The sequence below is a fragment of the Erpetoichthys calabaricus genome, chromosome 3, assembly GCF_900747795.2.
Source record: "Erpetoichthys calabaricus chromosome 3, fErpCal1.3, whole genome shotgun sequence".
NCBI classification, from domain to species: domain Eukaryota; kingdom Metazoa; phylum Chordata; class Cladistia; order Polypteriformes; family Polypteridae; genus Erpetoichthys; species Erpetoichthys calabaricus.
The window spans coordinates 216,476,381-216,496,677 of NC_041396.2; the positions used below are offsets into that span (position 1 = coordinate 216,476,381).

General features: G+C 40.1%; 1 protein-coding gene across 2 annotated transcripts in view; it reads right to left on the reverse strand.

The window, feature by feature from the left end:
- Positions 1-20,297, reverse strand: part of LOC114648645 (synaptotagmin-like protein 2) — a 554,437-nt gene that overhangs the window by 377,725 nt on the left and 156,415 nt on the right. Inside the window, exon 2 of one of the 2 annotated variants that reach the window (XM_051925335.1) lies at positions 18,490-18,614. The exons of the other annotated variant lie outside the window; for it this stretch is intronic. The gene's annotated coding sequence lies outside the window, so the exon portion shown is untranslated. The remainder of the gene's footprint in view (positions 1-18,489; positions 18,615-20,297) is intronic. 2 annotated transcript variants of the gene reach the window in all.

Consider the following 20,297-nt stretch of genomic DNA (forward strand, 5'->3'; position numbering starts at 1 on the left):
AGTATAAATGACCGATGGGGTAAAGGTTAGCGTGTAAGTCAGTGATGAGTTAATTAAAAGAAGCACTGATGTGTGTGTGGCTGATGTCTCCCTCTCCTTTATTTCTCATCTAAGCCCACATGGGCCAATTTAGAGTTAATGGGCCAGTTAACCTACTAGGCATATCATTGTGATTTGAGCTAAGGATATTGAATATGTGATGGCAATAGTATTAACCACTGAGCCAATTACATTCATATTAATGCAAGCTTCACTAGTGTTCAGCTTATCGTGTCTGCTTACTCCAGAATGATGACTGTCAGTTGCATTTTTAAACTGGGCTTAGTTTTTCTACCCCTTAAATGCTGAACATTTAAGAAGTGTAAAGTGCATGGGTGTACACATATATTCTGGTCCTTTAAAATCACAATTTTACCATGCATTTATTTCCATATGAAAAAGTCCTTGTACCACCTGCTTTACTTGCACACCTGTCTAAGTAAATGACAGGTTTTTAGACAGCCTAATTAGAAGCAGTACTTGCAAACAGTGGAACCCACATAGAAGCAATTTTTCCAGCATCACATTTGTTTCCTTAGCTTTGTGAAAAGAATGCCTACAGAGAAAGTGACCAATATTAACTCGCACCATAAAAAACCTTGGAGCTTCATTTTCAACTAGTTAAATGAACCCCAAAACTATTTCCCTACACATACCACAGTTAAGAAATGGGCTGCAGAATTTCATGGTGGAAGGGTGTCTTTTGAAGATGTTCAAAGTTGACATTGTCAGCAAAGAAAATTTGGTCACCATGGTGCATATGGAGCATCATCATTGTGTAATGGAGAACCAAAGAGTAACTGTGTGTGAGATGGCTGACTCTATGGTTATTAGATATGGTTCACTTGAATGCATTTGTCATGAACAAATCAGTATGAGGAAAAGTGTGTGCTCACTGGGTACCCAGATTGTTGATTCCAGGAATAAAGTATTAACATGCATGGTTCCAAGGAGAATGTCAACCTGAGGGAAATTTAGGATGTTTTACATGACTGGGGGTGTGTGGTAAAGTGAGGCCTGTGGCTGTTTGGCATTTTAAATAAATAATCACTGCATCCGCGTCTTCATGTGGTAGTGTGGCGAGCTGTTGCCGTGGGCATTACGGGAGGGGATGGCCCAGCAACAGGATCGTCCATGACCTTAACTGACACCGGGAGCTGCTGATCACCCAGCTGTGACACATCCCCATTTTACAAGGGAAGTGTGAGTGCAAGAGGGGAGAATCTTGAATTGAGAAAAAGAAAGACAGAGGTTGAAGTGAGAAAGAAAGAGAGAGGGCAGGAGGCGGAAGAAGCTGACCCGCACCGTCACAGGGTGAAACCTGGATACATCACTATGACTATAGCTGAAACAACAGGAGAAACGATGAGAACATGCTGACTCCTCCACACCAACAAAATTCAAGCCAATGCCAATGCAGCCAAGGTGATGTTCAATATTTATTATGATTTTAAGAGGGTAGTGTATATTGATTATGTGCCCATGTAGGCCCACATAACCAGTCACTATTACATTTTGTGGAAGGGTGTGATTAGAAGAGTCCATGGTTAATCATGGGACTTCAGGAACATGCAGGCTCCAGATGGGTGCAGGTACAGGTGTAAATGTTTTGAGCCTGAATTGTGAAATCAGAGGTCAAGAAAAGAACAAGAATGATGAGGAAAAGAGGTTAGAGGGGTAGAGGGGTCCTTTCATCGGATTGACTGTCCAGCACTGTTTCAGATGTGGAATGGCCAATAGGGGGAGGCAGCTTGATGGCTGAGGTCTCCAGGACTCTAAACAAATCCAAATCAAATTATGTGATATCATCTACTGTTAAATTCTGCTCTGTACTTGTAATATTTTTATTTTACTATTATATTGAGGATTACTTGTGTTCTGTTCTGTGTATTGTGTTGTGTTGACCCCCTTCTTTTTGACACCCACTGCACAACCCAACCTGCCTGGAAAGGGGTCTCTCTTTGAACTGCCTTTCCCAAGGTTTCTTCCATTTTTTTCCCTACAAGGGTTTTTTTTGAGAGTTTTTCCTTGTCTTCTAAGAGAGTCAAGGCTGGGGGGCTTGTGAAAGCCCATTGTGACGATTCTTGTGTGATTTCGGGCTATACAAAAATAAATTGTATTGTATTGTAAAGAAAAGGAGAGAAGGGCAGGAACAAGAAGGGACCAGTGAAATATGTGAAGGGAAGCAGGTGAACAGAAAACTGAGTCCCGATCAAGAAGCGAATGGACAGATGTTTAAGAAGGGGTCAGAGGGGCCACTCCTGCTGAGCAGTCTAAGGAGCAGGAGCGACCAAGTGTTCTGGGAGGCTTCCGTGGATGCTTGAAAACTGTGGCAAAGCTTGGTATGGTGCCCTGCAAACACAGAGGGACTGGCAACAGGGACCTGAGCAGGATTTAAGGGTTATCTGTATTTGTTGGTGGATGTCTGCTTGTGGTAAGGAATCCAGAAAGGGTAAACTAAGAGACTAAGACACTGAGGCTTGTGGTTGCCCTTGATTTTAACCTCGTTTTAAAGAATTATTTAATGTTTGATTTTGAACTTTTTAACCTCCATCACAAGCTTGATTTTATGGATTATTTATTTAGTAAAAGGGCTGTATTGCACTTTTGGACACTGTTTGTTTGTTTTTGTTGTTAAAGCCCTTGCACCAACTCTTGCAGACTACTTGCATCCTCACTTCTCGCAGCTCATCTTTGGGTACTTTATTAATTGTTCCAGGTTCAAAACGGAAACAGTTAAGAGGTGTGGAGTCGATTACAAATTGAATCAAGGAATATCTGCAAGGAAAGCTGTCAACCATTCCCAATCTTCTTAAAGGCAATGCATCTGCTTATATTGCACAGGCAACAAAGGCTCCACTGAAAAACTGAATTCATTGGCATGATGCACTCACCACATTCTCCAGACCTGAACCCATGTGACTATGATGACCATGTCAAGTTAGTTATAGAAAAGGAATTGAACAAGCAGACAAAACATTTTGAAAAGCTTTGAGAACATTATAAAAAGTGTATTAGTACTGTTAGAGATTATGTTGAAACCCACACCTGTTTGGCTTATTGATGTTTTCTTAAAATGTTAGGCTTGGCGAGGCCCATGATTGACTGTCTTATGTTGTTACTTATTCTATTATATTTAAAGATAGATAGCGTTTTTCTCTTTCTCTTGGATGGAGGTTAAATCTTCTGTCTTTTTTTTCTTGCATTCCTTCGTATTTTGATGTTTTCACTTGATTGATTTTGAGGTAAATTGTTGCAACTGTTGTGTTTTTATCATTTGTTTGATTGAGAATTATGTAGTTGTAATGTTCTGGTTTTCAAAAATAAAATACAGTCAGTCAGTCATTTCCCAACCCGCTATATCCTAACACAGGGTCACGGGGGTCTGCTGGAGCCAATCCCAACCAACACAGGGTGCAAGGCAGGAACAAACCCCGGGCAGGGCACCAGCCCACCGCAGAAATAAAATACAAACTTTAAAAAAAAAGTTAGACCTGAAACTTTTTGATTGTTTCAGTGCTGTGTAATTTGTTGTTAGTTTTGTTGTAAATATATGGGTTGTCAGCAAATCTGATTGCTTTTACTTTATAATGGCATGACTAATGAGCCTTAGTAGGCTCTGACCTTGTTATGCACTAATGTGAAATGGGCACTGTTAAATTTGGTAACATCCCATGAGAGGGCAAGTGGAAGACCTATGTATAATTAATAGAATCGGTAAATAATGTGAAAAGTGTCTTTAAGGAATCAAAAATAAAGGGTCTGCTTCCCTGGTTTTTAATTGCATCCTTCATTAAATCTACTTGTGTAGTGGTCTTAATGTATTTGTTTAACATAATGAAAAAAAAAATCACGTAAACTTTGTGAAGGACTTACTTTTTAATGATTAATATTTTTCTTCTGAATATAAAAGTGCTTTTATACAGTGCCTAATGACGTGACAGCGTCTCGCATCATTTGCTAAAATGTGACAAGAGATAATCTAATTTTCAGCTTTCAGTCTACTCTTTATTGATCCTTTTCAATCCACTTTAGAGTTGTACTGGAAAATAGTATTTAGCATCTTGGTTAATAATGTTTTTATTATTAATGTCTGATTTTTTTAAATGCATAGAGGCTTTATGGGCATGTCCATATTTGGGGACATTTATGACAAATAAAGTCAAGATATGAACTTTGCATACAGACAAAGCTGATATTCCAAAGCAGGAATTTACTGGCTTAGGCCAGATAGGCTGAGATGAAAAAGCAATGAGGCTGAATGCACCTTGGTATGAAGTAGGAATTCGGCTTATTCAAGGTTGTGGCTGATTAGAATTGATTGGTGAACCAAGAGGGTTACTCTGTACAACAAGAGCATGTTGGTCCATGACATGTGACAGTTTGGTCTCTCTGCCTCTTTACCTCACTCTCTGCCATTTTGTCATCTTGAGAAGACCAAATCCCTCTCGGCCGCTAAACTGAGAAAGGCAAGCAAACGATGATATGAAGAGAGCTAACCTGAAAATACAATTTTGTGTGCTGCCTGAAACTTCACATATAGCACTCTCAGTTTGTATGGTTTATAAAGCCACATTCTATTTGCGTTCGACAAATGACAATAGCATAATATTTAAAGATTAAAACTGTAATATCACTAACAACATATCACTTTTGGTGTGTAGAGTGAGGTGTGAAATGAAAGGACAAAGTTTGATGAAACTCAGTGAAGATGCATAACTCAGTGTTTAGCAAGCATACTATAAATCTCCAGTGAGGGTGCAGGTGTTGTAGCTGTGAACATAGGTGTTGCTTCACTAGACGTAAAAAGGGAGGAAAAGAGAAGTAAAAACAAAAGTGGAGTCCTCCAATCCAAGACCAGCCTGGATGAACGGCATCAGTTTAAACTTAATGGATCCCCCACAGGCCACTCCATTGTAATATATGTTTGCATCTACAGACTTTGAAAGGAAACTCCCAAAATCATTTTAATTTACATGTGCGTCTGCTCAGTGGTGTAGCTAGGGGCGGGTGGAGGGGGCGGTCTTCCCCAGGCGGCACATTTTTGGGTGCGGCATTATTGGCCAAAAGGCTCAGTACAATTCGTGTGTAAGCAGCAGGGTTTGGAAAAATATCACACATGAATGAAAAGAGAAAATTCTGATTTTTATCCAGAAATGCTTCAAAAATAATTTTCAGACTGTCCTTCTGTGACGGCATCAGACCCAGAAGTTAAAATTTATGAGGCAATAACAAAAATAAACATAAACATTACACAGATAATAATTTCTAGGAAGATAAACAACTAATTCACAATTTATAACTTTGTTTCGTTATCAATCCGAATGCATTCTTGCTCTGCGCAGAAAACATTCCCACCTATCACTTGTAACACTACACTGGTTTTGGTTTTCGTAGAGTAATTATATTAAACTAATAATTAGAACATGGCTTATCAGTGGGTCAATACTATATTCTTGTCTAGTTGATGATTATAAATAATTATATGTGAAAAATTATTGCTGTTTCTCTATATATGAATAAATCTATGCAACATTTATCTTAATTTTTCTCTATATGTCATTTTAATTTTCTTTTTTAATAGGTTAACATATTCAGATATGTTGGAGGGCAGCAAATTGAAGCACCGCCCCGCCCCAAGGGGCACGAACTCTAGCTACGCCACTGTGTCTGCTTACTTATAATGGTGATGCCCAGTCCCACTCTCCAAAACTCTTTACATATACATTCACATCTGTGAACTTTAAAGGGAGACCACACACAACTGACAAAAACATGAAAAGTAGTATGTGAGTGAACAATGTTAATAGATGAAAATGCAGACATCTAATAACGATTATAATATATACTCAGATTTCACAATATTACTAGTGATTGCCCATTTCAGTTCAAAAGAAGACTCTTTCCTGTAAAATTGTGCTTGACAATAACCATTAACAAAAACCAAGTCACTAGGAAAAGCAGGAATTGATCTTATGCAGGAATGTTTTACTCATGGACAATTGTATATACCCCGTGTCGCAAGTGGCTAGGGGGGCGACCTGGAGGACCGGAAGAGGGCTTACGCCTGCCCCAGACCACGTAGGGGCGACCACCCTGATTGCTATGGGGACCACGGGTACAGAGCTTTGAAGCTCAACTCTGTAGGGGCCCGTGGTCACCACCAGGGGGCTCCCCAATGCCTTTGGAGCCCTGGACCTTAGCACTTCCACTACACCCGGAAGTGCTGGGGGGGAAGAGAAGCAGGGACACCCGGAGTGCTTCCGGGTGCGCAGCTGGCACTTCCGCCACACTGGGGAGTGCCGGTGGAAGATTGCTGGGAAGCACCTGAAGCACATCCGGGTGGTGATAAAATGGGCCGCCTTCCTCTATTCGAGAGCAAGAGTCGGGTGAGGAGAAGGACAGAGCTCAGGTGGAGAGGAGAAGAGGTGGCCTGACGAGAAAGGCATTAGAGGTTGGCCTGGACTTTGGGGACTTTTGGGGGTTTGTGCACTGTAAATATGATTAATAAATGTGTGTTGGGTGACGTCAACGTGTCCGCCTGTCTGTGTCCGGGCCAGCTTCCACACCTGTTCAAGAGAAAGCAGCTCCAGTGACCTAATTATATTATTATTACTTATTTTTTGACTGACACCTTTATCCACATCCTCGGGGTTTGAAGTCCTAGGTCCAAAGTCTTAAATACGACACCACACTGTCAGCCAAAAAAAATACAAATATTGTAAACAGAAAAATAATTTTATAGTACTTCTGTTATATCTAATTAACCAATGGCAATATAACTGAGGCCCATTGTCATACAAAATATCCTGGATGAATACATTTGTAACCTTTTTCTCCTGCCTGTTCTTTTACTCTTTCTAGTCGGCTGGTGTTATAGAATGTAACAGGGAGGAGGGAAGTGTATGGAATTTTAGACATTTTTGTTAAGGTCTACATAATAAAAAGTGTTAAAGGGGAATAGGATCACCCTAGGACCCAAACATGACTAAACAAGGGTTTAAGTAATGGAATCTATCCCTTGTGATAAGAATGACACAGGTACATCAATAAAGTTTGGGGCAGCCACCCATATATTATGCCCTGACTACAAAAGGTAAATTTTTAGGAGTTGTGTTCAGACCAAAGTCCAAAACAGAACTGACTCAGTTTGGATAAGATGGTGGCTTTAATGCCATGACAGGAAGTGAGGTCCTCTGGACCAGAAGAGGAAGTGATGTCACTAGGACCGGAAGTGACATCATCAATGGCGCCGGTGCCAAAATTGATGCCATCAAAGGGCCGGCACCTAGTGAGATATCCTGAGGATAGTCTGCAGAGGATGGAGAGTGAGAGTTAGTACAGCTCTTCACCCCTGGTCTGGTGTGGCATTACTATTATTTAAGCCCTCTAGCTGCCTCGCATGCACACATGTATGACAACCTGAAGCAAGACAGGAACCTACTCTGTTCTCATTTGATGAGATATCGGATTTCTGCAACACAGTTCTGCTAAAAACATTTCCTTTAGATATTTAATCATTGCTTTTAATCTATGCAGACTATGTAATGAGCAGCTTATATGTGCAAAATCTAATCTTACTAACTTGCTTCTGTTTACTTGATGCTGTTTGAATGAACCTTTTCCCAATGCTTCTTTATAAAATAATAAAGCTGGATTTCTGGACAGTAGGTAGTGTATGGGTAGAGATAACACTTATTCAAATGCTGCATCTCATCTTTTAGGAATACTGATATTAATTGATTCATTTAAGCAGCACTATATTACTGTATGTATGGAAGAGGTGAAACTATGACTAAATGCTGTGTTACCAGGTAAAAAGCATTTAATGTCAAAAAAGAACAAGTGTTTATTTCAAGTTGAATTACTGCAGTTTCCAGATGAAAAGCAACTACTTGTCTTTTTGCATAATTAAAGCTGAATTCAGATGAAGTGCACAATTTATGAAAGCAACAAATGTATTATTCCTTATGCTTCTGCTAATTAGCTAATGGCCCGATGAGTTTTACAAATGAATACATCTCCAGTTATTAAAGAGGTTATGGAGAAAAATATTGTGGTGACCCAGTGCTGAATAAAACAACACGGTAACTGAATTGAACAGATTTTCTGCCTGTAACTACGCAGTCAGAAACTGCTACACTAATAGTGTATGCTTTACAATCACTGGAAAGAGATTGTCCTCAGGAATCCACCTCTGGGCTACTACTGCAAATCAAATAATTAGACAGCGGCCGAATTCTATTTAAATCAAACAACTGTTTTCTTATGAGCCTACAATACCCATGTTTCTACAATATATGCCAGTGTGGTTCGAGTGTGGCTACTAATTAGATAAGAGCTAATTAAGCTCTGAGCCCAGTGAGACTACTTGGCTGCTGTAAAGATTCATTTTACTAAAGGCACTTGTTAATGCAAAGGGGTTGTCAGAAGATGGATACCATTTAACAAACTGCTCTGGATTTTTTTTTTGTTATTATTATTGTAGGGTTTGAGGTATAGCCTTGACTTTTGGTTATCTAGCACTATACAACTGCTGGGTAGCATTTGCATTAATTGCTAAATTCATTAAGATTCAACTGAGGAAAGGGAGGGGAAGAAATTAATTAGACAGTTAAAATGGAAGAGCATGTACAAGGCTGGCAGAATACAGCCCTAATCCTATTATGACGCACTCTTAATACCTTGATCATCATTGGGCTGTTTGGATAAACCCACCAACGAAAGGATATCATTCCTATATCCAGCTTCTAAACCTTATTTTTCTCTTTTGGTGTTATACACTGCCATTGTGAAAGCATCAAGAGAAAGAAGAACCATAATTTGAATGGACACCAGCCCATTACTCGTCACTACAAAAATATCCATCCATCCATTGTGACTACCAGGGAGTGCCACTGAGTCCCCAAACTCCAGACACAATTACACCAAGACAGACCTGGGTACAAATAAATGTTTTTTATTCACAATATCTTCTTATCTCCAGTAGTCAAAGTCCATACCAAAATCACCAATGAACATAATGTCTCCTTCCACTCCTCCAGCTGAGTTTTGTCCTCTGACTCCTGACTCTGACTCAACCCTTGAAGCAAGATGGCTTCTGTTTATGATAAACGTCCGTAGCTAATGCAAAATGGGAGCACTTCCGGGTCATACCAGTAGGGTGCATTCCAAATAACACCCCCTGGTGACACCCAAGGACCCTGACAGGGTAGGCCTTTGAAACTACAAGTCCCAGGCAACCCTGTGGGTGTCCAGACTGGGGACAAACCAGAGAAGCACTGCCCCCTCTCATACTGGTGAATGAACTGTTTAGAATACCCAGTCTCCTCCAGTTTATCCATTATTCTTTCATCCCGACTGAGATAGAAATCAATAACCATCCTGGCTGGGTTGTACCTCACCTAACGCTGTCCTTCATTTATGGCCTCTTGGCTGGGCAAGGATTCATTCTCCATTCTGGTCAGGGTGCCAGTCCATCCACACCATCCATCCATCCATCCATCCATCCATCCATCCACTATCAGATTCTGGGATGCAGCGAGAAAAGATACTATCCCCAGTAGCAATTTGAATAGTATTGAAACCAGCCACGGAGAGGTAGTATGGAATTTTTTGGTAATATATAATAATCTTTTATGATCTGAAGCTTAAGCGTATGAGGTCCATGCCTCATCTTACAAAAGCCATCAACATAATTTTCCAAGGTTTGAATGAGGCAAATGAGTAATGAAGACCCCTCCACAAAGACAGATAAACTAATTGGAAAGCTCATACACCCCTCCTATGAAGCAGTTCTAAGATCAATAAGACAATCCATTAAACACAACTCTTAACGAAATGGTATTCAGAGTAATGGGTGAATCAACAAGAGTCAGAAATTATTGTTGGCTTTGGTTGATTTGAGGAGGCGATAAACTACTGCATATTAAGAATCAGATAACATGACATGGTAATTAGAAAAAACTAAAAAAGCAGATGAATTGTTTAATTGATTGCTCACTCTGTGGATTGAGACATTTCTGCAATGTTCTGCATTCTCATGTGGACTCTACAACAGCCTTCTTTGAAGACAGAGAATTTTTTTTTTCCATGACAGTAGCTACTCCTTACCTTGGTACAATCATGCACACTCTCCAACTCATTTTTCCTAGCCTAAAAAAAAAGAAGAGATGCTGAACACTTCCTTAAATATGGCTCACACATCTCCAAATGATAAATAACTTACCATTCTTTTGAATTCCTCAGCTTCTGTTATGCAAATCCGATTCCCCTTGTCACAAAAAGACTCCAAACAGTCAGAAAGGTTTGGGGCAGCCACCCGTATATTATGATCCTGGCTGCAAAAGGTTTAAAACTGATTGAGTAGTTTACAAGACTGAGTCCAAAACAGAACTGAATACATGGAGGTAAAATGGCGGTTTTAAGGGTTGGTGGAGGAAATTATGTCATCTATACCGGAACCAGAAGTGACGTCAGACGTGCCGAAGCTGGAAGTGACGTCAGAGGTGCCAGGACCTGACGGGATTTCCCGGGAATGGTCTGCAAGGAACTGAGAGAGACAGTCAGCACACTCCACCACCCCCTGGTGTGATTTAGTATTACACTTACTCAATCCCTGTAGCTGTCTCCTAATCGCACGTGTGTGACACCGTATATAGACCATTCACAATTTTCTTTATTTCTTCCATAACCTTCTATTTCTTTCTCTGTCCCTTTATATCCCATTTTTGGTCACTTTCCTAATCCTCTGCCAATTAAATGTTAGTTGGACCCCTGGCTTTTTCTTGTCAGCTAGAAATTCCCATTAATTACGTATATATAAGAATTAATATGCAAAATATTAATCGATACATAAATTAAGTTATTTATCCCCAGATATGGAATAAAAGGTTTCAATTATTACTGTTTTGGCCAGCAAATAACTAAAAGTAGTTTTTTTTTTTGCAAAATACTTATTGATTAATATGGCCAAAATATATTGTTCTGCACTTGATACATTTTTAAATATTTAGATGATGCTTTCAGGTCAGGAAAGATATGGAGTACTCCATATGAATTCATTTTATTTCACTGAAGAAGCAAAAAATAAATAAATCTATGGCATGCTTAATGACCATTTTCTATGCTACTCATAAATTGGATATTGAGTATGTAACAGCAGCATGAAGTGATAGGCTTCAACCAACTTTAGATATGGCAGGGCACACCCATGCATTCACCCATATTCACTGACTCCAGGCTAATTTAAGGTCACCGATTAACTTAATATACAGTGTAGCAGATAGAGGCTTTGTCCACCTCTTGAACCCTCAGGTACCACTCTGATGACCAGGTGAAAGTATAAATATTCTTTATTTTATTATTATACAGTGCACAAAGCACTCCCCACACCACACTATTCATAAACAATAACTCTCTCTCTATAAACCAATACCTCCTCGCCCAGACACTTCGCCCTCCTACCTCCCAGCTCAGCTCAGTGTCTGGGCTTTCCCATAGTCCTTTTATATGCCCTGACCCGAAAGTAATTCCTGGTCAAACCCACAAGTCCGTTTTCCTCCCGGGTCAGGGTAAACAGTCCTTTTATTCATCCCGGGAGCACGTCGCTCCTTCCGGTCACGTGATGCTGACGCACACCTGGGTTATAGGGCACACAAGAGCCCACTAGCCCCCCTACAGCGACTCCCGGTGGCCCCCAAGGTATCCAGCAGGGCTGTGTATATAAACTACAAAGTCCATGAGGCCCTGCTGGAACTCGGGGCACCATCATGCTGTCTGGAGGGCTCCTCCTAGCGGCCTGGGGGTGGCGACCGGAGTCTGTAGCCGGTCGTCCATCACAACAGGAATATGGTATATGACAGTAAACCAGAGGGTAAAGACCACATAGACAGAAGAATGTTGTACAAATTCTATACGGACAGTCAGCCTTGCTGGGACTGAAGGCTCCTTGGAGCCCTAAGGTTGAAGCACTATGCATTGTGCTAATGTGTGATCCCATATAAATGTATAAGAGAGAGTGAGAATACATCAAAGTTGCACATATTAATACTAATTTAGTATGGGACATATAATATATAGGCACATAAAGTTTGAATAATTCTGCCGCATAACTATAACCATTAATGCTTTTTTTTTTATCATCCTGGGAGACAATGAAAGGAGAAAAGAAACAACTTTGTCACCAGAGACTTTGCTGACAAGTAGAAGAGCTTCAGGCAAAGCCTGATTTTCATTAACATCTTATTTATCTTTTTTTTTTGGAAGCACATCTGCAAAGTGGAGTGTTTGGTATGGAAAATGCGATTAGGTGATTTATAAAACTTACAAACAGAAGACTCAAGTAATTGTATTAAAAAATCATTTTTACCAGCTACATGTGGAATTGTGAAATAGCGGGCATTGTATATAAAATCTAAATGGATTTACAATACTGCAGCTGCTTTGTGGATTTCTGTGTGCTGCTTTTCCACTTAATAAGAGATAGGAAAAGAGGAAGCTCCCTACTGAATACCATATGATTAGATTTTTCTTTTATTTTGATGATTCAATGTGCGAGCCATGTCTGGGAGAGTTAGGCAGGCTCTTTACAAAGTTAACCTTGCAGAATACCCGAGCTTTATTGACTGGCAATGCATTCTTATTACAGATCTACTACATAAAAAATACCAGATGTGGTTTAATAGAATAAACACCATGTATATTAAAACATGGAAATAAAAACATGTTTACAGCACTTAACGATAATTTGCTTTAATCTGTGCTGCCTATCCTCTTTATAGTGCCGACAGTATAATTCTTTCCCTATGATGCTTCATTTTCTGATATTGTTCTGATCTAGGTATTTAAGGTCTTTTTCCATTTATATTTATACATAGATTAGATTGTTTTTGTTTTTTGTTGAAGTGATTTAAAAGTGGCCTGCACTTCTCGATAATTACTACTTCAAGAAGTGTTTTGTTTCCATCTTTCAAAGTTCATGCGGACAGGTTTTCTTTTGAAGTGACAAAAATTGTAAAGTCCTGTGTATTTGGTCTGGTATTGGTAATGTATTCCACTTGTTCTATTTTGTTCTTATTTCAGAATCTTATTTATGCAGCGAGTTACCTGGTTTGTCAATTACATAACAAGTGCCTTTGCTAATGACTGCTCTGGTGCAGCAATTGAAAATCCTTTTCTAAGGTAGTTAAATGAATTCGTTGTCCTCCTGTTTAAATTGTCACAATCTTTGTAGGCAGCCCATGAAGTTTAATTAATGTTCAGTGCATCACTGCAGTTTGTGTATTCAATACATTTTGCACTCATATAACCTGCTTATGGAATATTATTCCTTCATGTACCATTCCACTCACTGCTATTATGCTACATTGGTTGCTTTTCCATTTTATTATACATTCTTGCTTTTTTTTCATTATCACACTAAGAGAAATTATTACTTTGTCTCTGCTAGGAGAAACACCGACAAGGTTCTTTGTTCCCAGATATTCCAAATATAGGGGCAAAGATTCTAGTTAAACACTGATTGTGTTACTACACAATGGCATTTAACAAAAAAAACTACTCCGTTCTGCCCTTGGACTTTTGAATTGTTCAGTTGTCTCCGTATTGTTCCACCCTCCAAACTTCTGCATACCCTCTGAACATCTGGAAAAGACATCAGACAGAGAATCTAGGGCAGTTCAGGTAATTGTGACTGTCCATAGCTGTCTGTCACCTTTTATCTACTATAGTGCACCACTGTAGATTTGTATGCTACAAGGCTCTTTAATACAAACTAAAAATATAATTATTTGGGCAATGTTTGATTTGTGTTGTTATTGTGGTTATTTTGTCACTGTTGTGGCAGAACAGTCTTTCCACAGTGTGATTCCCATTATTGAAACTGGTCTAACTGTGGAGCTAGTACTCCCTGCTGGATGCAGTTTTGATTACTTCTTTCAAGGTAATCTGGGGATGTCCGTTCTTCTCTTTCTACTACCTTGCTGCGTGAAATGCCAATTTTACCCTTATTACGATTGCATCATTCTGTTTATTAGAAAGGTCATTTTCTGAATGACCTGTTTTGTTTAATATCCATCCATCCATTCCATGTCTGATCTTCATTTACAGTATATATAAAACTTTTTTTGTGTGCATTATAATTTAGCTGTGACCTCTGTACCTTGGTGCTTCATATTTATTTTAACCATAGTCTGTTTTAGAGCTTTCTCAAAACACTAGAAGCAGGCAATAGATAGATAGATAGATAGATAGATAGATACTTTATTAATCCCAATGGGAAATTCACATTCTTCAGCAGCAGCATACTGATACAATAAATAATATTAAATTAAAGAATGATAATAATACAGGTGAAAAAAACAGACAATAACTATGTATAATGTTAAATATTAACGTTTACCCCCCCTGGTGGAATTAAAGAATCGCATAGTTTGGGGGAGGAACGATCTCCTCAATCTGTCTGTGGAGCAGGACAGTGACAGCAGTCTGTCGCTAAAGCTGCTCTTCTGTCTGGAGATGACATTATTTAATGGATGCAGTGGATTCTCCATAATTGATAGGAGCCTGCTGAGCGCCCTTCGCTCTGCCACAGATGTTAAAACTGTCCAGCTCCATGCCAACAATAGAGCCTGCCTTCCTCACCAGTTTGTCCAGGCGTGAGGCGTCTTTCCTCTTAATGCTGCCTCCCCAGCACACCACTGCGTAGAAGAGGGGCGCTCGCCACAACTGTTTGATAGAACATCTGCAGCATCTTATTGCAGATGTTGAAGGAAGCCAGCCTTCTAAGGAAGTATAACCGGCTTTGTCCTTTCTTGCACAGCGCATCAGTATTGGCAGTCCAGTCTAATTTATCATCCAGCTGCACTCCCAGATATTTATAGGTCTGCACCATCTGCACACAGTCACCTTTGATGATCACTGGGTCTATGAGGGGTCTGGGCCTCCTAAAATCCACCACCAGCTCCTTGGTTTTGCTGGTGTTCAGGTGTAGGTGGTTTGAGTCGGACCATTTAACAAAGTCATTGATTAGGTCCCTATACTCCTCCTCCAGCCCATTCCTGATACAGCCCACGATAGCAGTGTCATCAGCGAACTTTTGCACATGGCAGGACTCCGAGTTGTATTGGAAGTCCGATGTATATAGGCTGAACAGGACCGGAGAAAGTACAGTCCCTTGTGGCACTCCTGTGTTGCTGACCACAATGTCAGACGTGCAGTTCCCAAGACGCACATACTGAGGTCTGTCTTTAAGATAGTCCACGATCCATGCCACTAGGTATGAATCTAATCCCATCTCTGTCAGCTTGTCCCTAAGGAGCAGAGGTTGGATTGTGTTGAAGGCGCTAGAGAAGTCTAGAAACATAATTCTTACAGCACCACTGCCTCTGTCCAAGTGAGAGAGGGATCGGTGTAGCATATAGATGATGGCATCTTCCGCTCCCACCTTCTCCTGATATGCAAACTGCAGAGGGTCAAGGGCGTGTTGAACCTGTGGCCTAAGGTGGTGAAGCAGCAGCCTCTCCATGGTCTTCATCACATGTGATGTCAGAGCAACAGGCCGAAAGTCATTCAGCTCACTAGGACGTGATACCTTTGGGACTGGGGTGATACAAGATGTTTTCCAAAGCCTCGGGACTCTCCCCTGTTCCAGGCTCAGGTTGAAGATGCGCTGTAGAGGACCCCCCAGCTCCGATGCACAGACCTTCAGCAGTCGTGGCGATACTCCATCTGGACCCGCTGCTTTGCTGGCACGAAGTCTCCTCAGCTCTCTGCTCACTTGCGCTGTTGTTATTATGGGTGGGGATGTTTTTCCTATGCTGGTATCAGCAGAAGGATGTGTGGAGGGTGCAGTACTCCGAGGTAAGAGTGAGAGTGGGTTAGGGTGGTCAAACCTGTTAAAAAAGTTGTTCATTTGGTTTGCTCTCTTCACGTCTCTCTCAATGGTGGTACCCCCGCTTCGAGCTGCAGCCAGTGATGATCTTCATCCCATCCCACACTTCCTTCATGCTGTTATTCTGCAACTTCTGCTCCAGCTTTCTCCTGTACTGCTCCTTCGCCGCCCTGAGTTGGACTCGGAGTTCCTTCTGCACGCGCTTGAGCTCATGCTGATCACCGTCTTTAAAAGCCCTTTTCTTCTGATTCAAAAGGCCCTTGATGTCACTTGTAATCCATGGCTTGTTGTTAGCATAGCAGCGTACTGTTCTTACTGGAACTACAATGTCCATACAGAAGTTGATGTAGTCAGTAGTGCAGTCAACAACTTCCTCAATGTTCTCATTATGAGATCCCTGCAGGATATCCCAGTCTGTAGTTCCAAAAAGTTCTCTCAGAGTATTCTCAGCCTCCAGGGTCCACTTCCTGAATGATCGTGTGGTTGTAGGTAGGACTCTAACTTTTGGTTTATAGTGAGGCTGAAGCAGAACCAGGTTATGATCTCCTTTCCCAAGCGCAGGCAGCGGGGTGGCACTGTATGCGTCTTTAACGTTTGCATACAGTAAATCAATAGTCTTATTTCCCCGGGTGTTACAGTCCACATACTGGGAGAATGCAGGCAATGTTTTGTCCAGCGTCACATGGTTAAAGTCTCCAGCGATTAGCACAAGCGCCTCAGGGTGCTGCGTTTGTAACTTAGCAACAGCGGAATGGATGATGTCACTCGCTGACTCCACGTCTGCCCGAGGAGGAATGTATACAATAACAACAATGACATGTCCAAACTCTCTGGGCAAATAGTAGATTACCAGATCCTGACATTGCCAACACGGTTAGGCAAGCCTTCTTGTAGCACCTAAAAATGTCAGATCATGGAGCAATAATGCATAGTTATTTATTTTTCTGGCACGTAAATTTGGGTGGGATGGTGCTGACATGGTCAAGCTTCAGGGTTCTGAGTTTGCATTCTGCCCCAGGTTGCTGTCTGTGGGGAGTTTGTCCTCATGTGTGTGGACTTGATTCCTGCTTTTTGCTTTTTGCTGCTAGCATTGATTTCAGAACCTCATGAGCACAAACTGAATGTAGTGTGTTGAGAATCTTCTGTTAGTTCTGAATATTGTATTGTAAATATTGTAGTGCCAGGCAAAGCCTGTTGCTTAAATGTAGCTGCCACTAAGATTCTAATATCCTGATGTTGCCATTATACTTTTTATGGGGCTGATAAAACCACTAGTCTACTTCCTGCTTCAGATTGCCAAGAAGATGACCCTGAAGTAGGTTTCAAAAGACAGGCTACTCATCAAAAGTTGGATCTTAAGTGAGAATGGAAAACATTTTCTTAACCAGTCCTTCTTTATGCAAAAGTTTTTAATCAATAACCATTAAGCTGAATTTTTATATGAAAACAAAGAAGCACTTCGTTGATCTTTTATGGTAGATCAAATTGATATAATTAAAAGCAGTTTAACATGTCTGAGCCATGACTTACATTGGTGGCTATCTTAATTGTGTTTTTTCAGGATTTATCACTATTAGTGGGATGCTTTAAGAGTAACAAATATGGCCTTTTTTTCACCTCGGGTCTTTCTCTTTCACACGTCATGCTTATAAGAATATAAATTATATAAAACTCTAATGGCTTTCAAAGTTAAATGTTATTTTCAGTTTCAAGGTAAGAGTGTAACCACAAGGGGGCGCCAGAAAGCCCCAAACCACAGACACAGTAAAGCACTAAATGTTGATAGGATAAAATAAAGGATTTTTATTCCTTTCCCAGGCACCTTTTCACAGTCCTAATAACAAGCCACAATTATACAATAAATTAACACAAATCACACTTCCTGCTTCTTTCCTCTGTGGAGTCTTGCCCAGAAGATGTGGCGTGGCCCTGGAAGCATTCCTGGGTCCAACATAAAAGGAAGCCGACTCTGACTCCTCCATGTATGGCAGCGGGCTTCCTGTTATGCTGGACCCAGGAATACTTCCGGGGCCATGCCACATCTTCCGGGAAGCACTTCCAGGCCATAATGAAAGCAGGGAGTTCCTCCCCATTATTTTATACAAGGTGGACACAGAAGTACCTTTCCGCCTAGCCAGCCAGTCTTTCCATCATTCCTCTCAGAATGTCCAGGTAATAACCCATGCTCCTCCCTGGCCGTTCCTGTTGCAACATGTTACATGTTGATTATCATGTGCAAGATTTGATTTTTTACTGTATTCTGTACATATTACAATATCAGAACTACGAACCTACCAGGTTGCCATTCTCATTCACAATCCACTTCAAACCAAACATTGAATAGTGCATTCATATTGTATCATGAGTCAATTCAAGGGTTTTAGTATTTTCTGAATGTGCTTGGCTTCTGTAGCTTGTACTTTCTCAGCCTAAGACAGGATAATGGAGCTAAGAACTCTTGAGTTATGCATGTAAACAAGAATGGAGCTGTTACTGCAATGCCAACAAACACTAAAAAAGCTTTTAAAGAAGACTTACAAACTCTTGAGCACACTCACCATTAGTAGGCCAAAGGCCGGGTCAAAGAACGGCTGATGAGTAGAATTATTGACTGTGCAGGAATGTGCATCAAGCACCTACATACTGGAATTTTCCTTCAGTGGACTTCTTTCTTCTAGGTTTACTGTTATGGAAAGGATGGATATTTAATTTTAGGTATGAATTATTTTCACAAAAACTATAACACAATATCACTCTTTTGTAATAGTCTTGCCTTTCCAGAGTAAAATTTTCCAGCAACATTATACAGTATGTTCAAAACGTATAATTACAATCTGGTTCTAAATCAGTATTTTTTTTTAATCAAATTGATGAGACATAGAATAAGCTTTACTGTTTTTAATTCCAAACCTATAACCAAAAAACAAAGTAAATTGTCTAAAGAAAGTGACCAGCTAGGCTGCCTAGGAATTAATATTTTTGCTGTCTGTAAATATAACAGGTTTCTATAGACTGCAAAACTATAAAACAATCTTTGTCCCTTCCAGCCACCATTTCCACACTTCAAGTGGTAGTTTAATGCCCATAAATTCTCTGTTTCCTTTATCATAATAGAATTCCGTGGGGGACAACATTAGTGCAGAGGGGTGTAATTTATTTGAAACAGTATGGCTGAGATTCTTACATTTGGTACATCTACTTTGACTTAAAATAGAAAAAGGAGGTCTTGATATCTGATTTTTTTTCCCCCCTCAAATTCAATATATTGCTGATGCTTATGTTATGGCTGTGTATTATTACTATAGTTTTTACAAGATTACTAATCAACTAATACGTACTATAAATGAAAGTGGTATAAACTTAAGTGGCTGACTAAAGAATGATACCAAACTATGTCAGGTATACAAGCACAGCTCTCTTTTGCAAATAAAGAGTCAGGATCAGCAACTGTGGAACCCAATATTTTTGAAGCACCTTACTTAATATACAGTGGGATACACGGTCAAGTTTTTTCCAAATCCAGACATGTACATGTAAACAGGTTTGGCAAACACCTGCAATCCCTGTGCAAGGGCAAAGAAGTCTCGTTCATAAGTGTAGTATAGGTGATTCTAAGATTGACCAACTAATTGCTGTAGATGTTTTGTGGACATCATACTAGTGCAATGTAGTAAAGAGGGAGTTGTACAGTATAATTAATTATTCAGCACCAATAAATATTGAAAAGAATGTGACTTTGAGTACAAGTAGTTGAAATTGGGCTCTTGCATTGGTTGCTGGGCCCATTCACTATAACAGAGTGAGGAACTTCAAAACTTAGGTGAACCTTAGAGTCTGTGGTTCTATTCCAGATCAAGAGGAACCAGTTGATGTGATTTAGCCATATGTTTAAGACTCCAGCTATAGTATGGCCATTATGAGATGACAAGATGCACACTGAGGACATGATTGAGGAGTTACATCTCCTGACTACTTAAGAGGATCTGAGGATTACCCAGAAAGGGTTTGAAGAAACTGCTGGCTGGCATTACACCCAAAGTCAGCAAATGCTGAGGCAAAGTGAAATGAAGAATGATTCAGTTTGAATGCAACCTTATCACATGTAACCTGGGTACTATAGTTGCAGTTAATGTAAATGTTATTGTTGATATTATTAAGAACTTTTTAAGACTGGGCAATGTGGTGGTAAATTAAAAATCCACGAGATGAAGTTTGAATTAATACCCAGTCACTTCCTGTGTGGAGCATGCATCCATGTATCCTCATATCCCACATGGTACAGTGCGGTGTGACACCTAGATTTTGTATTAATATCACCACCTGGAAATGTTGAATTTTAATAACATAATTTTTATGTAATAAAATT